We start from the raw sequence: 24,660 nt of genomic DNA, 5'->3' as shown, positions 1-24,660 counted from the left end.
ACCCCTTCAAGGAGAACAACTCCCTGGAGTTGTTCTCCTTGAACAAGTCCCTGGAGCTGTTCTCCTTGAACAACAGTTAAACCCACTAATAGAAGATGTACCACTGAGAAAAGAAATGCATTTAGTAAAGTATCCATTTTGAGGAGAGACTAGGTATTTTATAATAGGTATATTCTAAATGGAAGAAAGAGGAAAAGGTTAAAAAGGAAAGAATATCGAAATGGTATGAGAGTATTTTCTTTTAACGATTGTAATGAGGTTTCTTATTTTAATGATCTTTAACAGGATCAAATAATACATTTTATTTATTTATCAACGGCCACCGCAAATTACAAGATATGTAAACTTAACGATCAAATATCTTTAAAATAAATGTATCATAACAGTGTAATAATCGAGATATTATAGTACTTTTCCCGTGAGACCTCTCCTGCAATAGTGGCAAGTCAGAGTTTCGTCCTTTTCTTTTCATTGGATATTTTACCGTTTATTTTTTTACATTCATTACATGCGGTAAGCAGCCATAAGGAAGAAGGGGACACTTTTGAACATATTTACTAATATTCAAGTGCTGAAAAAATGTAAATTCCAATATAAAAGTGAGGAACAGCTTTACCAGATGTAGAATATGTTTACTTTAAGCTCGGACTGAAAAAACTATTGAAATTTTAGTGTGTTTTGTTTGACACGCAAATAAACAATAAATGTCATACTGTTCAAATGTACCCCAGCTGTGGGGTATATTTGAACAGGCAAAGGGGCACAAATAAACAGTACATATATATTGGAAGTTTTATTGATTTTTATTACAAAAAATCTATCGTAAATTAAATTTATTAAATTGCAGCTTAAACTCCAGTAATGAAGATGTCCTTTTAGTACCTTTTTGATGCGGAACAGGTAATTTCTTAATTACATCCATAGACGCTACTGTGCTTATATCTTCGACTGCGGGATAATAACATTTCCGTCCTTTTTTCCTTAAAAATTTAATGATATATTCATTTTATTTTATTTTTATTTTATTTTATTTTATTTACGCCATTCAACAGAAATACATCCAATTTCGAATGGGAAAAAAATACATTTATAATCAATAACAATAAGGAAATGCTTAAAAAGAAAAACAATGAGAAAAGTAAAGAAAAAAAAACAAAGTTTTACTAAGAATAGTGTACTTTTTTGATATCTGCTATGCTACAGTTAAATAAGTCACATTGACCCTGAACATAATTATATGTGTTACAGGCTCTGCGTAGTGGAGAAAATTTGTTAATGTTAGTCCTTGGTCTAGGTAGGTAAAATGTTTGTGAGTTTCTGGCTGATATGCGAGGTATGTGAAAGTTCAGTTCTTGTAATAATTCTGGCAAGTCGATTAAGTTGTTCACTAATTTATATAGAAACTGCAAATCAGCAGATTTTCTTCTATCTTTTAAAGAATGAAAGAAAAATCTTTCCAGTAACCGTGCATGTGGAAAACCGATTTCTGGGTACACTCCATCGCATTTATAGCAAAGAAATTTTAGAAATTTTCTCTGTATACCCTCAATCTCATTTATATGGTTTTGGTAATAAGGGGACCAAACTTGAGAAGCATACTCAAGTATGGATCTGACATATGAGAAGAATAAGATTTTTAGGCTGAGGATATTATTAAAATTATGAGAGTTACGTATTACAAAACCTAGCATTCTGTAGCTACGTTTGACAATATCTGTAATATGTGGCTGAAAAGAAAGAGAGCTATCAAATGTTACACCTTAGTCATTCAAAACTGTTGATCTAGGGACTGTGACATTGTCTGTGGTATAGTCATAAATAATTATTTTTTTCTTTAAACTGAAAGAAACAACATTACATTTAGAGGCAGGTTATTATTTTTACACCATGCATTAAGTTTGTTTAAGTCACTTTGAAGTAAAATACAGTCCAAAATGCTGTTAATTCGATGAAAAACTTTTTTATCGTCCGCGTATAATAGACTATTTACAGTAAAGTTCATCAGATATTTTATTAATAAATGAGTTGAAAAAAAGCGGTCCCAAAATTGAGCCCTGCGGGACTCCAGAGGCGGCAACAATCTTTGCCGAGCTTCGACCATAGCATTCTACGTACTGGGGGCGGTCACTCAAGTAGGATCTAAAAAGATTCGTTAGGCCGGAAGAAAATCCATAAATTCGATCGAAGTTGTTAACGAGAATGCCATGGTCGAGTCGGTCAAAGGCCTTAGAAAAGTCCGTATATATGACGTCGACTTGAGAGTTGTTATTATTGATTCAGTTATAAATTCAGTAAGAGAAACTAGATTTGTTGTGGTAGACCTGCCCTTCATAAAACCGTGTTGTCTACTGTCAATCACATGTTTCATTGATGGATATAAAGCAGTATGCAGAACACGTTCAAAACATTTAGAAAAGTTATTAATTATTGTTATAGGGCGATATTTTTCTATAAGATTTTTGTCAATCTTTTTGTGTACAGGGATAATTTTAAATATTTTCCAAACATCAGGAAAGCTTTCTTGTTTTAACGCTAAATTAAAAAGGAAAGTTAATGGTTTAACAAAAGCTATGGCACAATCATAGAGAAGGAAAGCAGGAATTTTGTCGGGTCCAACAGTTGCTTTTGGTTTAATCGTTTTAAGAGCTCGTAATACTTCATCTTCCGTCAATCTGGATATAATGCTTAGAACATTGAAAGGCTAGAATTAGTAAACAACAACTTTGTTTGAGTCCAACATGTGCACAGGGGCAAGAGGGGTGTTTTGTTTACAAACATATTTGCCGATTCTCTGTTGTCAAGTCGACGCAAATTTCCAACGGAGGAAATTTTTAGCTATATTTTCACAACCATTATAACGTTAATTTAACTTATTTGTGTTGTATTTTATAGGAAAATTTAAAATAAAAAGTATAAATACTACAATTAACCTATTTTAAGAATAAATATAATATCCTTAAGCAAAAAAAAAACAAAATTACTAACATTGTTATCCCTAAAACTGCTTCTAAAAAATTTGAAGCGACAACACCGGAGCTTAAGCGTCTAAGCCATACGCGTAGTGTCATCTGTCAAACGGCTTTTTGTTTATTTTCGGGATTCGTGTATTTTCTTTAATTTTCGGTTTCAAAAGGAAAAAGGCCACATTTTTGTGTTTTTTTAAATTGCTAGGATGGGAAAAACTTGTGTCGTTTGTGTCGCATCATGATAAAAAGGTGATTCAAGCCGATCTTTTCACAAGTAAGTACCGATACTTTCATAACATCACATCATGGGGTAACCATCATCATAAACGTAGAATAGGGGATCTTATAGATAAACCTAATAAAAACTTGAATGTGAAAGTGTGCGTAAAATACCAAAATATTTATATTTTTAAATCTAAATATTTTTTTGAACATATTCATCTATCAATAGGCTATAAAAATATAAAACTAGAATTTTGTCCCTGGTTTTATTACAGGATTTTAGTTTTTTTGTTGTTGTTTTGGCAGAAAGAAGGAAGGCTACGTTATAACCATGTACCTATCTATGTATAGTTATGTTTTTTTAATATAGACATTAGGTAGATAGACGAAATTACTAATTTTTTATTGCCGTTAAAGAATTTTGAAAATTATTTAGATATTGATATCTATGTATAAAGTTAATTTTGTCTTTCCCTAAAATTTGGTCAATATTTTTTTTGTTTTACCATATTGCAACTTACAATAATATATATAGAAATTGGCACCACTTATTAATTCATTACTGTAATTTTTTTTGCTTTTTGATTAAATATCAAATACTTATTATAGATTGCCTAATATATGCCCAAAGGGAACAATGGATTTCATTAATGGAAATCAACACAATTAAATATAACATATTTGTTTGTTCAGATCCCATCCTTAGAAGTGATTTCTTATATAAGGAAGATAATATTATCAGTAGCCAGACTTAAACAGATTAAAAAAATCAGCTCTACCTCAAAGGTAATTTTTTTTTATATTTTTTTCTAGTATAAAAAAATTTTCACAAAAAGGATTAGTGTTACTCATATAAGCTTTATTTATACCTAATACTTATTAAATTCGGTTTTTGTTTTTCGGTATGTATGTAAAACTATTTTTTTACTAGGATTTCTGATGCACTGGTTAAAAACACAGCAGCTGATAATTCAGTTAATTTACCAAGTGATTTACCCTTCAAAGCTGCAGGGGTAGCTTTCCTGAAGAGTGCAAAAACTTCTTTAGCTTCCAAAATGGTATATAGTACAAACAGTGAAGCTGATATAGACGAGTATGAATAATTAAAATAGATTAATATTCTAGATACACCAAATTTTGTATAATTATAGATCTGATCATTCATCATCAACAATAACTGAGATTAATAGTTCTACAGTAACCGTGGGGTGTAGGTCAACAATTACTATTTCTCATCCAAGCCGTTTTTGTTTAACTGCTACATATTCCCTGACTCTGCCAAGGAAAAGGTAAAAATACACTCAAAATAGACTACTAGTTTTATGCCATGTATCATCCTATTCTATATATCTTATTTAAAAGTGTTATAGTATTTTATTGTGTTATATTTGTTTAATTAAATGCAATTAATTGGTAATACTATATTTTTATGTATATTATTCTAGGGTAAAATCAAAATGATATCCTGAGGACCTAAGCACTGATGATTCCACCGTTTCAAAAGCTAAATCTAAGCTTGCGCCTAGTGGGTTTAAATGGACAGTATTATACTTTCGCAGATGACACAGTGCTTCTTTATACTGGAAAAACATCAGAAGAAACCGCAAATTTGGCCAATAATGATTTAAAAATTTATCATGAGTGGTTGCTACAAAATAACCTAAAAATTAATACAAACAAAACAAAATATATATTGTTTAAACAAAAAAATAAAGTAATAACAGATATAGATATAAAAATTAATAATGAAAGTTTAGAAAAAGTTGATAGCATAAAATATTTAGGACTCTTTTTGGATGAGCAACTAAGTTGGAATGAACATATTAAACACATTAATAGCAAAATAATATCATTGATCGGAGCACTTAATAAATGTAAATATTTCTTAACTGACAATGCTAGGTATAAAATTTATTATGCGTTCTTTCTTTCAGTGGTCAGATATCAAATACCAGTATGGGGAACATGTTATAACACAAATTTGATTAAAATAGAAACTCTGCAAAGAAAAACCTTAAAAATTTTATTTAATATTGATTATTTGACTCCAACAAAGATTCTTTATCAATCCTTATCTGTTCAACCAATAGTATATTTATTAAATTTGGAACAATGTAAATTAATATATAAGATAATAAATCTTAAATATAAATCTAATACAGAAATAAAGTATGTTAATGAAATTCATAACCATAATTTGAGGAATTGTTCAAATATACGTTTGGACAATGCTAGAACAGATAAGGCACTGAAAAGCCCACTGGCTGCAGCTACACAGGTTTATAACAGATTACCATCAGAACTAAAGAATTTAAAATCGTACAATTTGTTTGTAAAAAGATTAAAATTATTCCGTGTTAATTGGGACTATGTATAACTATTTTTAAACATTTAAATTGTGTTGGATAGGGTTTTTTTTTGTTTTTTTTTTTAAGCTTAAGAGAGTATATGTTTTGTTATTTTTATTTTTGATTGAAATTATGGGCGTCATCTCCGGTACCAATACTATAAGTATTGCTTAGGAGATTACCTTAATTCGGATTTTATATTATAGTTTACTGTATATTGTTACCTATTATAACTTGTTAATTGTTTTGATTTCTGAATAAAGGATTTACAGAAATATATTTTCTTTTTTAAGATGATTAATTTTCACAATTTGTTTCAGTGTAAAAAACTATATTGGTGGTTGGACTGAATGGGCTGAAAAAACCAAGAAGTGAAATATTCGAATAGGCCAACATATTTTAATTGTTAGAAGTTATCTTTAATTGTTACAAAAAATAAACACAAATTTATTATAAAAAAAAAAAAAAAAAATCACTTGTTACCAAATTATGGATAAAAAATAAAGAGCAAAAAATTAAAATTCGAAGATTGCAATAAACAAATTTGCCCCAAAGAAATTGAATTAGATGTCTCAAGTCACTATTAAAATACTTAAGAAATAATAACATGATTCTTCGAAAAAGCCCAACATACTACATATTTTATTTGACTTGTAAAAGTACTTGTTTGTATATTTTTACTAATAAAATATTTAATCTAATCTATTGTACACAGTCTTTATTCTTAGGTAAGCTTTGTTTTTTAGTATAAATTAATATGATATAATATTTGGTATTAGGTATTATATAGGTCACTGGTAAATGTCTCAAAACCATTGTACAGGCTAAATACTCATAATAAAAATCTTATAACCTATAAAAAACCTGCAACTCCTTCACAATTTAAACCTCCTTGTAGTTTTAACTCTTTCCGCTGAATCAATACTGTCCCTTTGAAAAAGTCAGCACCATAGAAGTATATATTATGTGATATAAAGTAAGTGATGTAAACCTGAGTTTTGTCCAATATAATAATAACAATAAAATTTTGCAAAATATTAATAATTTGTGTCTTCAAACATGATTTATTAAGAAATCTATAATATTATATTAATAAAATATTTAATTTCCATAAAAATGCTTTGACAAAAATGGTGCCTTTTATTAGTATCTTCCTCTAACGAAGTCCGTTAAAAAAAACACATAAATAGCTCATAAATGGTAATATTACTTATACTCAAACTCTATAATAATTAATAAAAATTTATCAGGTAAATATTTGTTGACGACGTCACTGGTAGAGAGTGCTTGTATGGGTGGCATAAACAATGGGATCGAGCGGCGTTGCGATGCCATTACCATTTTCTCGTTTCTTCATACTTTATTTTCATTTATTTAAAGTTAATATTGACTTCGATATAGAGTATTTTATCAAATTTATTTTAAAAAAATGCTTGATATTTTATTAAAGGGGAGCAGTAGTATTGTTTTGAGCCTTCGGAAACAACTGAAAATTTTTATGATGTTATAAAGTGATTTTTGCCATTTATCTGGTATTACAGTATTTCATCTTTCATCAACGAGAGCGCACGTAAAATTTTTGCTCCGGCATTAAACTTAAATATCGCGAGTAAATTAAGTCCATTTTCGGCGATATTTTGCCAATAGCAGGTAGCGAGACCTTTACATAGAATTACATGATCGAGAAGATTGTGTCTATGATATAAACCCAGTTAAGGGATTAATTAAGATTTAATCGTATATGAGTGTTGTGAAAAAAAAAAGTTATCAGTTTACATACCAATAAATTGCACTTCCTTATGCTTAGAGAGACCTAGCATTCCGTCTGCCGGTAAGGTGTTTTCGTATAACATAACGTTATGGGACCCAAAAATAAGACCGGGAAAACAATTATTTGTCCTCATTGCGCTAAAAGCATAGCAAAAACGCATTACAGCATCCGTTGTAATGGAGAATGTAGGAAATATTATCATAAAAGCTGCAGTGGATTGAGTACTGAGGAGTTCGGTGCCTATGAAACTAAAGCAACAGATGAAAAATGGATTTGTAACAAGTGCAACGAAGATCCATCCGATAAAAGCTCCGAGAACGATGAACCAGAGCATAATACAGCAGCTAATATTAAGCAAATAATGACATTAGCAAATCCCTCTATAAAGGATGTTTTGAGTTTTTTTGCCAGAAAATTCGAAGAACTTGAAGAGTCCCTTAATTATAAATGGAAATATCTAGAAGATTTAAACAAGAAAGTTGAGCAAATTACAACGGAAAATAAGGCACTAAAAGAGGAAAATAAAACTCTAAAATATAAAGTGGAAAAAATAGAAAAGAATCTGGATCATCTACAGGATCATCTTAAGAAAGAAGAGGTGCACGAACGAAGCAAAAATGTTATAGTTATGGGACTTCCCAATGATGGAGAGGCAAAGGATAATCTCATGAAAGTTTTTGAGAAATTGAACGTACCTCTGAAACCGGATGAATATAGAACTGAGACCTTGCCACATAAAGGGCCACACAGTATTATTAAAGTTGTGCTACAGAATGTACACCAAAGGAATGAGATAATAGAAAAAAGAAAAACAATACGCTCTTTAAAAACTACGGATTGTAAAATTGCCGGGGAACCCCATATCATTTTCATTAACGAAGACCTTTCAAAGGATGTTCGAAATCTCTTTCTGGAAGCAAAAAAACTGAAAAATAAAGGTTTTAGTTTTGTGTGGTGTAAGAGTGGAAAAGTGTTTGCGCGAAAGTCCGAAACCTCTAATATAATAAAAATTCAAGCTGTGGATCAAATTCAAAATATTGTAAATACCATGTAAGTTTAGATATTTGTTCGATAATAATTATAAGTGATTTAATTGGTTGTTTTATATGAATTTAAAAATGAATGAGATTTATATGAATAATTCTCTAAATAACCTGGATCATAATGATCTTCTTGATGACTATCAAGTTATTGAAACTAAGACCTGCAATCATATTGGGGATATAAATACCCCAACTAATTCTAACTGCCTTAATTTAATACATTTTAACATCTCAAGCATTAATGCTCATTATGATGATCTGGTGGCATACCTTGAGTCAACTGATAAAAAATTTGATATTATAGTGCTCTCAGAGACACATAAGATAAATAATTTAAATGATTTTCGATTGGATCAGTTTGAAGTTTTTTATAATGAAAGTCAAATAAACAAAAATGATGGCACCATAGTATATGTTAGAACCTCGCTATTACCTAAATCCGAAATTATAACTGTAAATTTCTCTAAATTTTTAAGAGTAACTTTGATTAAAAATAATGTAAAAATAGGGCTAATCGCATTATATAACTCTCCTAGTTTAAACAAAACAGAATTTATCAATAATGTAAGGCTTTTATTCGAAATAAACTTTCGGAGATGTCCAGTCGAGGTTTTTTGTGGAGATATAAATATTGATATTATAGAGAATAAAGTCACTCAATGCTCTACAGAATATCTCAACTATCTAAATCACATGGGATACATTAGTCAAATAAATGGTTTTACTCGGGTAGCAGGAAATGCAAAAACCTGCATAGACCACATCTTTCTAAAAACTACCATCAACGATATAATTGTCAGTTCTTATATTATAATGAGTGGTTTGACGGACCATTTCCCAACACTATTGAGCATGCAGTTTTTAAACAAAAGTAATAACCCGGAAAAGGTACAAATTAATACTAAAAAAATTGTTAACTTTCAAAAAATAGCAGACAGTCTGATAAATTTTGATTGGGGCGATATATTGCAATATAATGACCCAAATATTTGCATGAATAATTTTGCTAAAACCATGAGAACTATAATTGAAAATTGTACCACCTTTAAAACTATAAAATACACTCGTAAAAAAAAAGGATGGATTACCTCTGGGATCATTAATTCCATTAAAAATCGCGATAAACTAAGGAGGCTGACCCTGAAACATCCTTTAAATTTTCAAACACAAAAAACTTACAGACTCTACAGAAATGTCCTCACTAAATTAATTAAAAGAGCTAAGTATTTATTTTTTAAAAACAAATTAAATACAAACATAAACGATACAAAAAGAATATGGGAAACCATCAGGGAAGTAACCAACGAAACCGTAAATAAAAATGTAATTATAAACTCTATAATTGAAAATGGTAATGAAGTAACTGAAAAGGACAAAATATCTCGAAAATTTCTGAACTATTACTGTAATATCGGGAAAAACCTTAGTGAAAAAATACCTAAAAATAAATATGTGTTTAGTAAGCCTACTCCTTGTAATCCAGCGAGTTTCTCGGAAATCACGGTAAATGAATTGATAATGGAAATAAATTCTCTTAAAAGCAAGGTTTCATGTACAAACGATGGTATTTCTGCATTGATAATTAAAGACAATCATATAGCGTTAATGAAGCCCTTACTACACATGATAAATCTAGTACTAAAAACAGGCATTTACCCAAATATTCTGAAAAACTCCATAATAACTCCCATATTTAAGTCTGGTGACAGCCAGTGCATTGAAAACTATCGGCCTATTGCAATAACGAGTACCCTGAATAAATTACTTGAAAAGTGCATTAAAATTAAATTGGAAAAACATTTAGAAAATAATAAATTATTATCAGATTCTCAATTTGGCTTTCGAAGTAAAATGAGTACTGAAGATGCAATTCAACAATTAACAGAGCGAATATTGAATGGTTTTAATGAGGGTTATAAGACCTTAGGCATTTTTATTGATCTCGCAAGAGCCTTTGACACTGTGGCACATCACATTCTCTTGCAAATACTGGGTGACGTAGGTTTAAGAGGTACTGAGTTAGCACTCTTTGAATCATATCTTAGTGATCGAACACAACAAGTAAAAATTAATAATCTTGTTGGAGAGATGGGTACAGTTAAATGTGGTGTGCCACAGGGTACAGTCCTGGGGCCACTCTTATTTTTGATCTATATAAACAACCTTACAAGAATTTTACCTGAAATAAATTGTTCTATTATTTGTTACGCTGATGATACAGTAATTCTAGTAAAAGCAAAATCATGGTCAGAAGTGCAAAAGCTAGCTGAAAAATATATCACATTAATTAAACTTTGGACGGATCAGCATCTTCTAACTCTAAATAGTAATAAAACCCACTTTATAAATTTCTCGATTTATAACACTAATCAACAAGAAGAACCTGTGGAACTAACTATACATACTTATCCTTGTTTTGCAAATCAGATGGAAAATTGTACTTGCGACTCTAGGATTTCTTCAGTTTCGTACACAAAATACCTCGGCGTCTATATTGATAGAAATTTAAGATACAATATGCACATTGATTACATAACTAAAAAGATAAGGAAAACAATTTATAAGTTATATCAACTACGCGAATTTATGCCTCGTGAGTTATTGGAGATGGTCTATCAGGCTCTGGTTGAATCCATTCTAAATTATGGTATAAGAATTTGGGGTAGTGCGTGTAGCACAATGTTAACAAACCTGGTTATCACTCAAAAATATATACTAAAAATAATAAATAAAAAACCAAAAAGATACCCAACAGTTAATTTGTTTTTGGAAAGTGGTGCTCTTACTGTAAGAGAACTTTACCTGAAGAGCACCCTTAACTTTATGAAGAATAAAAACATTTATAAGATTCTACCCCAACGCCTTAATATTACTAGATCTGTCACGAGAGAACATGTTTATTTGACTAAAGTAGATTTTACAATTTGTCAACGTCATATATCTTATGTGGGGCCAAGAATCTTTAATTTCATACCACACGCTTTTAAGGCTATAAGAAAAAAACTATTTAATATACGCATAACCGAATGGATCAGGTGTAACTATGAAAATATTTTATTAAAGCTACCTTTTCTAATGTAAAAAAATGTTATAATTACAGGTATATTTGCAAATATTATTTAATGATAGAATAAAAGAATGAATTAATTTAAATATTACTTTTACAAATTTAATCTAAGTTAATTTAATTTGGTTTTTATAACAAGCTCTCAAATTTATTATTAAATTATTATTGTATTCTGAAATACTGTGTCCCGACAAGTCACTTGTGACTTAGGGCACAAACACTAACTTTGTAACAATACTGTACAATTTTAAGTAATATATTTGAATTTGAATTTGAATTTGAATTTGAATCTATAAGCATTTGGCATCATTGCATCAGAGATGTTGCAAGCAAACAAACCTGTCCATAGTTCCACGGCATGCTACTTCTAGCCTTTCAATGTTCTAAGATATAATGATGGTATCTGCAAATATGTTTTGAGCACACAACCTGGCAACAATGGTTGTGTAGCAGTGGAAGAAATATATGCACTTTTAAAGAAATCTGCGAATAATCATTCCCTGTTGGTCAGTCATATTTTGAGGTAACAAATTGTTATTTTGTGAGCTTTGAATTAGCTTCCAAAAATTGTTTGGTTGGGAAAATAAATTATTTTCAAGATTAACATAGTATTGTCTGTGTGACAGTTCAATATCTTTTTTGATTTTTGATCGCAGCTCTCTAAATTTAGTTAAATCATATTGTTGATGAAAATGCTATATATTTCCTCCACGAGCTATGTTTATTTCTAATTGATTCAATAATTTCAGAGGTAAACCAGGGTGGATAAGATCGTTTGCGCCTGGCAGTTTTAGGGACACAGCTATCAAGACAATTATAAATTTTATTATAGAAAAGTTCAACGGCAGAATTGATATTATCCACAGATTCCAATATATTCCAGTTAATGTTAAGAAAGCTCTGATATAAAATTCTTAGGTCAGCTTTTTTAAAATTATAAAAAATATTTTCAACTTTTCCGCTATTTATTTTTTTGTCAAGGTTATATCTAAACTTAATTAACAAGGCTGGATGAATATCTTCTTCTTTAACTAAGAAATCATGGCATCTCTGTACTTCACAAAGATCTGATCGAGATGTAATAACAAGATCCAGAAGCCGTCCCTGGATATTTTCAATAAAATTTATTTGTTTCCAATCAAAAAATTCTAACAAATTATTAAGTTGGTTAACTCCAAATGACGGATTAGCTCCTTTCGAATACAAAATGTACTCCGGAATATTAAAGTATCCTAGAAACATAATTTTTGAATTGTAAAGGTACGTTAGGGTTGAAATGTAATCAAAAACATTTTCAAAAACCTCTGAAAAACGTCCGGGTGGGATGTAAGTTAAAATAATAAAAAGATTGGTGTGATTAATAATTATTTTTAGGCCAATGATTTCTATGATGCTACGCAAATCGTTAGGAAGAACCAATTTTAGGTTTACGACAGAAAAAGTTTGTCTAACCGCCAATATAACACCACCCCCCTTATCCTCACTCATCTCGGCGTAGTTTCTGTCACAGCGATATACTGTGTATTCGTTCGGAAAAAGTTCTCAATCAAAAAAACTATCATTCAGCCCAGACTCTGTAATAGCGATAATATCATATGTACACGTTAGTACAGAATTGAAAAAAGATTTTGTTTTCGAGCGAAGGCCATTGGTATTCTGATAATAGATGCAAAGGTCGTCAGTACGCTGCTGCTGCCGGGTCTCGATCGACTGAGAGCCACTGCAGCCATAAGAGTTAAGTTGAAGCGAGAGATTGTCGTAAAGCGAGAAGGAAGAGCGGTGTGAACCTGATGATTGCTACAGAGTGGACCCAAATATTTCAGATTTATACTTTGCATTAATTTGCTTATATGAATAACAATTTTTGTAATTCCAAGAAGCGTGTTTGGTGTCTATGTCTAACTTAAATCTATCTTTTACAAAGCTACACTTACTACTAATCTTCTGAGACATTGCAAATCTTAAATTCGTGTGAGCCTGAGCATAGAGGACAAACAATTTTATTCTTTTTGCCCGATAATTTTTCCTACGAATTGAACCAATGTTTTCTTAGTGCAAAATCGGACTACAACATAATCGTCAATTTCTACATCCGACGACAAATTTGGCGAATCTTCATTTTCATCAGATGACCTTGACAGCTCGAACTCATTTTCAGAATCATCTTGTAGGGATATGGCATCATCACATGATGAGTCACTATCTGCCAATATTGCTCTCTTCACTATTAGCTTCTTGGCTACCGTTTGTACTCTTTTCTTAGCTTCCCGAGCAACTGCTTCGGCTTCAATGGCATCTTTAATCGGTGTATCTGTAAGAAACAGAGACTTTTTTGTTTTGCGACTTTGGCGACGCTTTTTGGAAGTCGAACAAATATCGGGAAATGGTCTAACCACCTCAGGACATATTACTTCAGGTTCAATTAATAAGGTCGTGGAAGCTGATGCTACAGAAGTGATCGGAGCTGCAGATGAAGTAGACGGTAGAGAGTCATTTTGTTCCTTTGGTATTTCAGCAACATCATTAGTAGATGCTTTTCCTGCTGCAACAAAGTCACTATCTGAAAAAATATTTCTATTTAACGGCCAGATCCCTGTTTTTTGAAAACCAGATATTATATTTTTTGGAGTGAATGATGCTTGAATAGCTATATTTGCCAGCCCAGCCAGGTCATGAAATGTTATGGCTTTTCCGGGATTCGAAATTAAATAATCATGTTGCGCTATTTTTAATTTAGCCTTAAAAGGAGCCATTATTGAAAGGTCCAGTGACTGAAGGCGATGACTACAATGAGGCGGTAAAGTGACCACCTCCACGCCATTTTCTTTTGCAAATTTAATGGCATTTAGCGAGCAGTGGGATTCGTGGTTGTCCATAACTATTAAAAAAATTTTATTTTGGGTACATTTTGTAAAAGATTTTATATGTTCTAGAACTTTTATAAATAACGTTTTTGTCATCCAACCGCTAGGAGGATTGTTTATTAGTCCTATGCTTTCAGCTGGAGCACCTGTGAGTAAACTGTCGTGAGATCTAGCTCGTGGGAATATAAAAACTGCTGGTAAATTATTTCCATCTGCACTCACGATGGCACACATAGTTACAAGAGTGCCCCTTTCCGCGGAAGTAACTTGGCCCACTTGCTTAGTTCCCTTTTCAGCAATAATGTTTGGCGTTAATCTATAACAGTCGTTATACCCGTTTCATCCAAGTTAAAAATTTTATGTGCAGGAAAATTGTATTTTTCGTAACAGCGCACAAGATTATCTTAAAACTTTGTTAATGCAGTTTGGTTAAATGCCGTAACACGTGACATACTCATGTTTTCAGGCCTTCGGAGACTAAGATTTTGATGGCGTTTCATAAACCCTTGAACCCAATCTAACCCTGCCATTTTGTTAGTATCCCAACTTGGTGGATATTTTATAGACATAGCTTTTGCATAATCAAATGCCAATACCCTCTGATTTTTATACGATAAGCCATATTGTAGTTTAGAACATGTTAAAATATATTTTACCAACAAGTTCTTAATCATTATTAAACACTTGTCTGAATGTATGCTTAGAGGAAAACACCTGCTCCCTGGGTTGTTTTTTCAAGCGGTAAAACAAAGCAATATGTTTTACGCCGTAAACTTCTGCAGTTTTTCTTAAAGACATTTCTTTTTCTTTTATAGCCGCTATCGCCTTCTCCATGTCTTCCTCAATAAACCCAGTTTCCTTCTTCCTCTTATATTGTCTTACCATCGTGATTTGCAAATCTGGAAAAACAATGCTACTTAGAAACAGTTTTTACTACTAATAGGGTACTTTTAAATTCAACAGTGCCCCATTTTAAAGTTCAAAGACACCCCTTGTGCTTACACTCGAATTCAACCACGTTTGCTAAAACTATCCTAACCTTAAAAGTCACATATTTTCACAAAACGATCTACATACCTAGTCTAGTTGACGACCTACTGCAGATTAAATGTCCTCTTTATAGTTTAGTGTTGAGCCTAATTTGTTTAAGTAGGAAATATTACAAGAAAAAAGTTGAAAAACAAGGTTTATTCGTATTTGCGATACAACAAGTCGTGGAAGCCGCTGAATACAGTTGCCTTCTTGCACTAGTTACTTCAACCACGTGCCGTTTTTAAATGATTATTGCGCCAGAGGCAGGAAAATTTGAAGTTCAAATGTGCCTCATGTTCAAACGTGCCCCCTTCTCCCCTACTAATCATTCAGAATAAATATGAACCGACTTCTCCTGAATTAAATACAGTCCACTTCAATGTTGTACCCAAAGATTATTTACTTATTTCCCTTAATAAAATTCGGAAATTCGGATACACAACAATATGTATAGAACCAAAGAAGTCAATGTTAGAATGTTGAATATCCATTCTGGTGGTTTTAGAGATAAATTTATTCGAGCCATCTTTATTACGGCGAATTGAATGGTGGAAATTAATATTAAATTATAATATACTTATTAATTATTAATAGTATATTATAATTTCAATATTATACCTCTTGTAGGTCTTATACAGGGTACTCAAATAAGTGAGGTAACCGGCTGTATCTCAGAACCTGTACATGTGGCAATAATGGACTTTTTATTATTATAAAAGTGGCCATAAGAAATGTCTGGAAATTATTTTTATTTTTAAGTTTCGTATTTCACCGCTAGAGAGTGTAACTAAAAATGAAATAAGAAAAACGTCTTTTATTTCCGAAAACTTGTATATTAACCTATGATTTTGATAATAGTTTAAATAGGCAAAAAAACACTAAGTATCGGTCTCAAAAGTCATATACTATTAGTAACAGTAATAAATTTAACAATCAAAAAAGTTACATGTTTCGCTTAAAGAGTTAAGCATCGTCAGACGTAAAAGCCTAAAGTAAACATTATTGCACGATAAATCATAAATAGAAATTAAAAGATGTTTAAAAGCTTTTAAAAGTGAATGGCGGAAGGCTAATAATAACCCAACCCAACCAGCTATATGATAACACTGGAAGTAAAATAGCCTAACCAAAACAACATACTTTTTACAAAAAAAAAACATATGATCACTTTCAATAAGCTCCTGAATTAAATGAATTTTATATGGATGCCATTTATTCCTATGCAAATATTTTAAAACACATGATTTACTAACCGACGGATCTGCAGCAACTCGTCGAGTTGATTTATGTGGATTCTCTTTTAAATCGAGCAAAATATCTAATTGTCTATTTTCTGGGAGCGGGGGACGGTCCAGGTCATATTTGTCTCTAACATGACAAAAATCTCTAAACTTTTTTTCAATTTTGCTTACTACCGAACGTGTAATAAAGTCGAAATTATACCCATTTGTAGTTACGTCATCCAGGTGAGAAAAAACGTATGGCGTAGATATTTTTGCCAATCAATATTAGGTTAGCAACTTTACCATCGCCTTCAGAAATTAATACTCTGCTATGTATTTTTATACGTTCAGAAATTAACAAATGATTTATTTTAGCAGCATATTATTATATTTTTATATTCGTGTATATACTTTAATTCCCAAATAATTTTAAAAAATCTTGTAGTATTTATTGTATTATTAACAAACTTAACAATTAACAAATATTATTATAATTAATCATAAATAATGGGACATAAACAACAAGGCCGAAACGGAATTGCACTTCAAATTGAGAATGTGATAGAGCGAGCCGCAGATGCAACAAAATTAAGCACAACAACGATCGCAAATATAAAGAAGAATGGGATAAAATCAGATCAGGATTACGCTGGTCATATATTTTCGAAGCAAAAGACCGCAAAAACCAAATCTACAACATATTTGAAAAGTAGGATTCGGCACGAGCAGTAGACGTAACAAAACCGAGCTTACACAAATTGTCAATAATGGTATAAAATTATTTTAACTCACTGGGAAAAATTTAAATACTGACAATTTAATTTACTTGTTCATGAAAAAAATGCTGCTTGAAGGAATATATTAACACATTAAAATGAAAATACCATTCCAAAAAATAAAACATACAAACTCAAAAAAAAACCCACCATATTGCATTACCAAGTTAATGAAATTGCAACGATATGATTGAATACTTAAACGACGATCATAAAATAAAATTTGCTAGAACAAAAAAAGCTTAATCAATCTCGTCAATATTGTCAAAGTCAGAACTGAAATCACAGAATTTTGTGTCCTAAAGGTTTAACATATTCATCAAGGAAGTACTTTTTTTCACTAGGGCAGTTTCTGCGTGCAATACTCCATATTTTATCTTTCATGGCTTTTTCTGGAAAGCCAATATTCTTTTTCTTCAACCATTCGGTCAGTCTCTGCTTTGTCCAAGATTTTCTCGGGATTTCTTCTAATAAACCAGAATGGTAACTTGCATTGTCCATGATTATAAATGACTTTGGGGGAAGATTTGGAACCAGTTTTCGAAGTTTTTCCTGTTCATATTGTCATGATAATCTCCCGTCTTTAATCCACTCTTGAATATTAAATTTGCACCCTTGATAAAGCCATCTTTGGTTCCGGCGTGGACCACGATATAACGATGACCTTAAAAATAAAAGATAATTCAATTCTCTTGTTTTAGAAATCATTATTCCAGAACATAAATTTAATATAATTAATAAGTAATGTTCCATGCACATACGAGTAGTGTATGGAGTTAAATTCCCTCATATTGTCTTAGAGAGAAATTATATGAAACTATGAAACAGATGAAATTATGAAGTTAGAGGGCCCTTACAAGGGCAATAGTTTTTATTCAAAAAAATCTAAAAAGATAACCAGATAATTTTTACCTTCACTGTTTTTCCTTGAATCCCTGTGCTTGGTGTCATCTTGCCAGCTACTACGAAATGATCCCTTGCTAAAAATCCACGTCTCGTCAATGAAAACTGGAGTAAAACCTTCCGGACCTACATTTCTATTTTTGATATACTCCCTTAAAAAATTGATTCTTTTATGAACAATATTTGGCAAGTCCATCAAATATTTTCTGTTATTTGATTTTTTCCACTTGAAGCCTATACTATTGATCCATCTTCTTAAGGAGTCAATGGAAAACTCAAAATATTCAATTTCTTCCCGGAACTTTTCTCTTATTGTTGCCAATATTACATATTCTTTTCTGGCGTACATAGAATAAATTGTGTCCCGAATTCTATGTTTCAAATATGTTGTAATTTTGGTTTTTGCTGTCTTTTGCTTGGAAGATATACGGGCTGCGTAATCCTGATCTGATTTTATCCCATTCTACTTTATATTTGCGATCGTTGTTGTGCTCAATTTTGTTGCATCTGCGGTTCGCTGTATCACATTCTCAATTTGAAGTGCAATTCCGTATCGGACTTGTTCCTTTTCCAGTTAAAAAAAAGCCAATATATTTAAAATCATCAGCTGCCATTGTTCATTATACCTATTATATCTTTTTTTAGGCATTGTCTAACACTTTTCGAAATAACTTTCAAGAACAAGTTGACAAACCAATATTTTTGATTGACAGTGACGGATATTTCACATAACCTAGTATATAAAAGATGAATAATCATCAGACACCAATTTTTTTCAAAAGTTTGTTGTCGCCGCTGTTTGGAATATGCTAAACAAAGATAAACAAAAATTACGTCATTACAAATGGGTATAATTTCGACTATGCCTCTCCGGGTACCTATTGTTAAACAGATCGCAAACTTCGGCCTGTGTTGGAGTCTTGTCGCCATATCCTACCATCATCAAAATTTCAATTCTTTGTTTTACAGTTAAACGCGCCATACTTTTAAACTTTGACACTTACTGACATTTACGTAAAGTAATACATACTGTTTCCATGAAACTAAATGGTGACAAGGTGTCAACAATCAAATATACCTGTTAAAAAACTATGAAAGAACATATTTCAATATACTCAAATGACCTAAACAGGTGCAAATTTATTAATAATGTTAGTATATAAGACATGGTATACAAAATATACTTAAAATTCTATGCAAAATTCAAAAATTAAATAAAAAATAGGTGTTTCCATTTAAAAAATTAAAATTTATGGTCTTTGCTTATGTTGTGGTTCACCCTGTATGAATTCATCATCAAAAAAATCGACGGGTCCGAGCGTTTTTTTTTTTTCGAACACACCCTTGAATTTTAAATGAATTTGTTCCATTTTGCGCGTCCTCACTATATAAATAATAATAATTAACATTATAAGTAAAAACTAATTCTATATCACAATGAATAAAATATGTACAGGGTGGCCAAATAAGAATGCGAGGTACTGTATCTGGGAAACTATTCATCGTAGAAGCTTGCGATAAAAAAAATTTATTACTAAAATGGCCAAGAGAATGACCTGGAAAATATTTTCAAGTTTCTAAAATGTCCGCTAGGGGGCGCAACTGCAATCTTGAATCTAGAAAACTGATGTTTCTGTAAATTTTGCCGAATTAACCTAACAAAAAAATAGCTGATTATTAAAGTAGAGACTAATCCGAACCTTTTTTATTTGAATAGTTTTGCTGTATCTCTAAAAATAAAGTGGTGGGGGTTGGCTTAAAACACACACTGTATACTAAAAACGGCTTAGCCGATTTTATCAAACTTGGGCTAGTTGAAAAGAGCTATTATTAAGCTACGAATATTATTATATTTCATGTTTTTTAGTTTTAAATCTCGCCGCTAGAGGGCTTTTTTCGGCTTTCTGACACAAATGACTAATTTTCTCAAAAAACTTAAATTCGTTGATATGATTTTTTTTTCATAGAAAAATAACTAAATGATGTCTAAATAATCTTGCGAAACCGCAACTCGATATCTTGTTCCTAACCTAAAATATAGGCCAAAGAATATTTTATACCCTTAAATTTTAATTTTTTTATATTAATTATTTTGGAATTTTTTAAAATTCACTACTTTTAAAAACAAAATTTACCATTTTTGAAAATATTACCTAATATCACTAAAAGGTAAGTATTAATAATGCTTATATCAAAAATCAGACCTATTTTATGTTATATATTCACTATGGATATAATACGAAAAAAATAATTATTAGAAAGCAGGCCATGGAATGCAACAAAACAAATGTCTACTCAAATTATAAACATTCCTCAAATTGTCAATAGTAAGTTGTCAAAAGTTTTACGTTACTTGAGCATTTTTTGTTTTTGCAAAATGCGTTTTACGAACGATGAAGCCTGTTGATATGCTTGCGGTTTATTTTGAATGTCTTCAAAATGCTACAGTAGCAAAAAGAGTTTATGCTGCTCGATATCCAAATCGAAGTCCTTGCGATATTAGATTTTTTCCCCGATTAGTGGCGAACTTACGAGCCAATGGTAGTTTTCGGCCTAGGTTTCAATGGCCAAGAATTAGAAGAAATGTGGACAATATTAACAGCGTACTGGGATATATTGAAGGAAATCCTCATGTTAGCACAAGAGCATTATCCCTTGAATTAGGCATATCAAGAACAACGATTCAAATATTTTGAAGGACAATAGGTAAATTCTAATAGCCATCGCCATATATGGATTTATTTAAGTTCAGCTTTTTTTTTAATATATTTATAGAATGCACCCATATCATGTTAATTTACATCAGGCATTGGAAGAAGCAGACTTTGACCGTAGGTTGGACTATTGCCATTGGATATTAGGCATGATACGCGAGGACAGAGATTTTTTATTTAAAATTCTTTGGACCGATGAAGCCACATTTAATAGTGACGGTAGAGTCAACCTGCATAACATGCATTATTCGTCTGCAGAAAATCCGCACTGGTTGCACCTTGAAGTTCAGCACCAAGGGCGCTGGAGTTTAAATGGTGTGGTATACTTGGAGGCAACATTATTGGACCATATTTTTTTGAGCAATCTCTAAATGGCAATGCTTTTTTCGACTTTTTGGCAAATCAATTACCGTTGTTGCTGGAAGATGTGCCACTGGAATTCCGGCAAAATTTGTTTTTGCAGTTGGATGGTTGTCCAGCACCTTTTGCTAGGAATGTGCGAGAGCATATTAATAACATTTTTCAACAGCGGTGGATTGGAAGAGGAAGCCTGTTTCCATGGCCTCCGCGATCCCCAGACTTAACCTGTCTTGATTTCTATTTATGGGGGCGGTTAAAGGACATTGTATTTCAGACTCAGCCTACGACTAGAGAAGATATGAAAAACCGCATTCGTACTGCAATACATACCATACCGAGAGCCGAAATTGAAGCTGCAGTTCTATCTACCCATGAGAGGCTTCAGCAATGCATAGAGCGTGATGGAGAATTTCGAGCATTTACGGGGGCATTAAAACCCTTTCTTTTTAAAATCGGTCCTTTATAGGGCCACAACTTACATTATAAAAGAAATTCGAAATAAATTATTTTGTAGTTTTTATAAATATTAAGGGATTTCCATATAAAATTTTCTTTGGCCTAAATTTTAGGTTAGGATGAATATATTAAGATGCGGTTTTCGCAAGCATATTTAGGCGTCATTAAGCTATTTTTTTGTATAAAAAAATTTATACCATTGCATTTAAGTTTTTTGAGAAAATTAGTCATTTGTGTCAGAAAGCCGAAAAAAGCCCTCTAGCGGCGAGATGTAAAACTAAAAAAACATGAAATATAATAATATTCGTAGCTTAATAATAGATCTTTTCAACTAGCCCAAGTTTGATAAAATCGGCTAAGGCGTTTTTAGTATACAGGGTGTGTTTTAAGCCAACTTTTGAACACCCCCCACCACTTTATTTTTAGAGATACAGCAAAACTATTCAAATAAAAAAGGTTCGGATTAGTCTCTACTTTAATAATCAGCTATTTTTTTGTTAGGTTAATTCAGCAAAATTTACAGAAACATCAGTTTTCTAGATTCAAGATTGCAGTTGCGCCTCCTAGCGGCCATTTTAGAAACTTGAAAATATTTTCCAGATCATTCTCTTGGCCATTTTAGTAATAAATTTTTTATCGCAAGCTTCTACGATGAATAGTTTCCCAGATACAGTACCTCGCATTCTTATTTGGCCACCCTGTAGAATTAACAAAGAACGTAATATGCTCGTCACACTGCATCTGATGTATTAAACAAAACGTAAATTATAATAAGTTCTGTACCTAGGAAAACTAAACCATTTTATTGCTTATTTCTAGTCCAGATATTTTAAATATCAAGCCCATTTATTTTAATAATGAAAAATGAATCTTAGACTATAGAGACAAAAAAAAATTTAAATAATAAAAACCAAACATTTATTTTAGGTGATTTAATCAAATATACTATGTAATATTATCCAACCCTTTCCTATTTTTTCAGAAAACATACGAAGAAGAAAAAGATACAAAAAATACTTATACACTTGGTTTAGCTTACTGTAATAATTTTTAACTTCCTCTCTAATCCAAGTTCTTTTAGCGACATTCAAAGCTGTGTATGAAGGTTCTGTCTGCATAGAGCATCTCAAATTCACAAACTTTAGTGTTTTCCCTAGCGTAAGACTGCTTTGAAGGAATAAAATCTTTGGCGACAAATTTTTCTTGCAATCAAGTTCGTTCTGTAAAGGCGGACGAGTTTGGTTTGATTAGCATTTTCAAATTGAAAGAATTCGTCCATTTCGCTCAAAGAGACTCCAATATGATCTTAAATAAGCGAAAAAACACGTTTGGTTTTTGACGTATCTAATATACAGGGTGTCCCGGATCATGTGGGAAATCTCTCGGATCCAGGTAGAACATCGAAAACTAATACCGAACGTTCCTATAAAAAAAATTCCTACAGGCCTTCTTTACGAAGATACAGCCTCCTAAAGGATGCTGCTGGAAATTGGTTTTTCATAAATTACTTTTAAACTACCCGGTAGAATTTAATAAAAATTGTAGGTGATGAACACAATTGGGGACCTCTTAAAATGACATCCTTAAAATACAATACCTTGTTTACTTTACCAGGGGCGGACTAGGTTGTACACTTTAATGCGTATATGTTTAACACCCTGTATGTTAAAGTCTAAAAAAATTAATTTGGATACCTTGAACCCTAGGCTAAAAAAAGGTACTCTTGTTTATTATCGATAAAATGAACCGTTTTGGAGAAAAAAAAAAAACGAGCCAATGTTTTTTTTTAATTTTTTTTAAATGAGATAAGTACGCCAGTTATTCAAAGACCAGAAAATTTCGATGTAAGTCATTTAATTTAAAAAAAATACAGTGGTGTCCTAAAAAATACTTTTACAAAATATTTCCTATTTATTATACGTTTATTTCTTTTTTGTTATTCTTAAGATAAAAACTAAACATAAAAAAAACTTAAAAAATAATGTAAACCAATTAGTTATGTTTTCTGTCACGTTAATAACGTTTTAAAAAACTTTTATTTTGACAAGCCGCGATACAGTGTACTCTAAGCAAGAACGAAGATTACCTTAACTTAATATTACAAGTGATTATATAGACTAAATAATGCAAATAAAGCATGAAATACAATATAACTGAGTAAGCATATACATAAGCAAATATTATATATAGGGTGGCATAATTGTGTACATAACTCCTCCCGCCTAAGTCGAAAACAACAGGGATGGTGTGTTGTTTTTCGAGGTACCAGGGGTAGCATCTTTTTCTTCAGCTTCTTCTTTGTCTTGAAGTTCTAGTTCCTCTTCGGTAGACCTTTTCTTTTGGATAAGTGTGTAGATAGCGAAGACTATACAGCATATGGCTAGTATGGTTCCAAGAGTTATACTAAAGCTCCAGGCTGCAGGGTGAATTCTTTCTTCTTCCTCTGGAAGGGGTTTCAAGATATTGGAGCGTTCTGCTAACGATCTGATGTGGTTGAAGTCGATTGAATCTAGTTGGATTGTTTCTTCTGGCAGCTGCATTTCCAAGTCATTAAATGTTACATCCGGTAGATGAAAAGGGTTGGATCTCAGGATATCCTCTTGATTCCAGAATTGTGATCCTAGTAAGCTTATACCGCATTTATATGGTATTTCTATTAAACTAGGTGTATCAATAAAGAATATTTGCTTGTTTTGGCACGTTTGTTGTGCTTTTATTTTGGTGCTAGCAGGAATAGCTAGAACATATTGCTGATTTATGGGATGGATAATAGGGGTAGTGACGTTAACTTTAAGCAGCTTGCAGTTTAGATTTTCTGCTTTTCTTATGAGGGACGTAGTACAGTCATCCACTTGGGGTCCTAGGGCATTTTGACAGACGTATAGGTCTTCAATCAATGGGCAGGCCTCTTCTTG

At 31.7% G+C, this 24,660-nt stretch overlaps 1 protein-coding gene and 1 long non-coding RNA gene across 3 annotated transcripts in view; both read left to right on the top strand.

Annotated features, from left to right (window-relative positions):
- The window catches only part of LOC126741145 (recQ-mediated genome instability protein 1-like), a 57,603-nt gene that overhangs the window by 14,796 nt on the left and 18,147 nt on the right, over positions 1 to 24,660 (top strand). The gene's annotated exons all lie outside the window — the stretch shown is intronic.
- Positions 3,818 to 5,811, top strand: LOC126741157 (uncharacterized). Its single transcript, XR_007662126.1, has 4 exons — positions 3,818 to 3,974; positions 4,120 to 4,281; positions 4,340 to 4,477; positions 4,634 to 5,811. It is a non-coding gene; the product is annotated as an uncharacterized LOC126741157 (long non-coding RNA).

This window comes from Anthonomus grandis, chromosome 10 (assembly GCF_022605725.1).
Source record: "Anthonomus grandis grandis chromosome 10, icAntGran1.3, whole genome shotgun sequence".
Lineage (NCBI taxonomy): Eukaryota > Metazoa > Arthropoda > Insecta > Coleoptera > Curculionidae > Anthonomus > Anthonomus grandis.
This window is presented reverse-complemented; position numbering and strand designations above follow the sequence as displayed.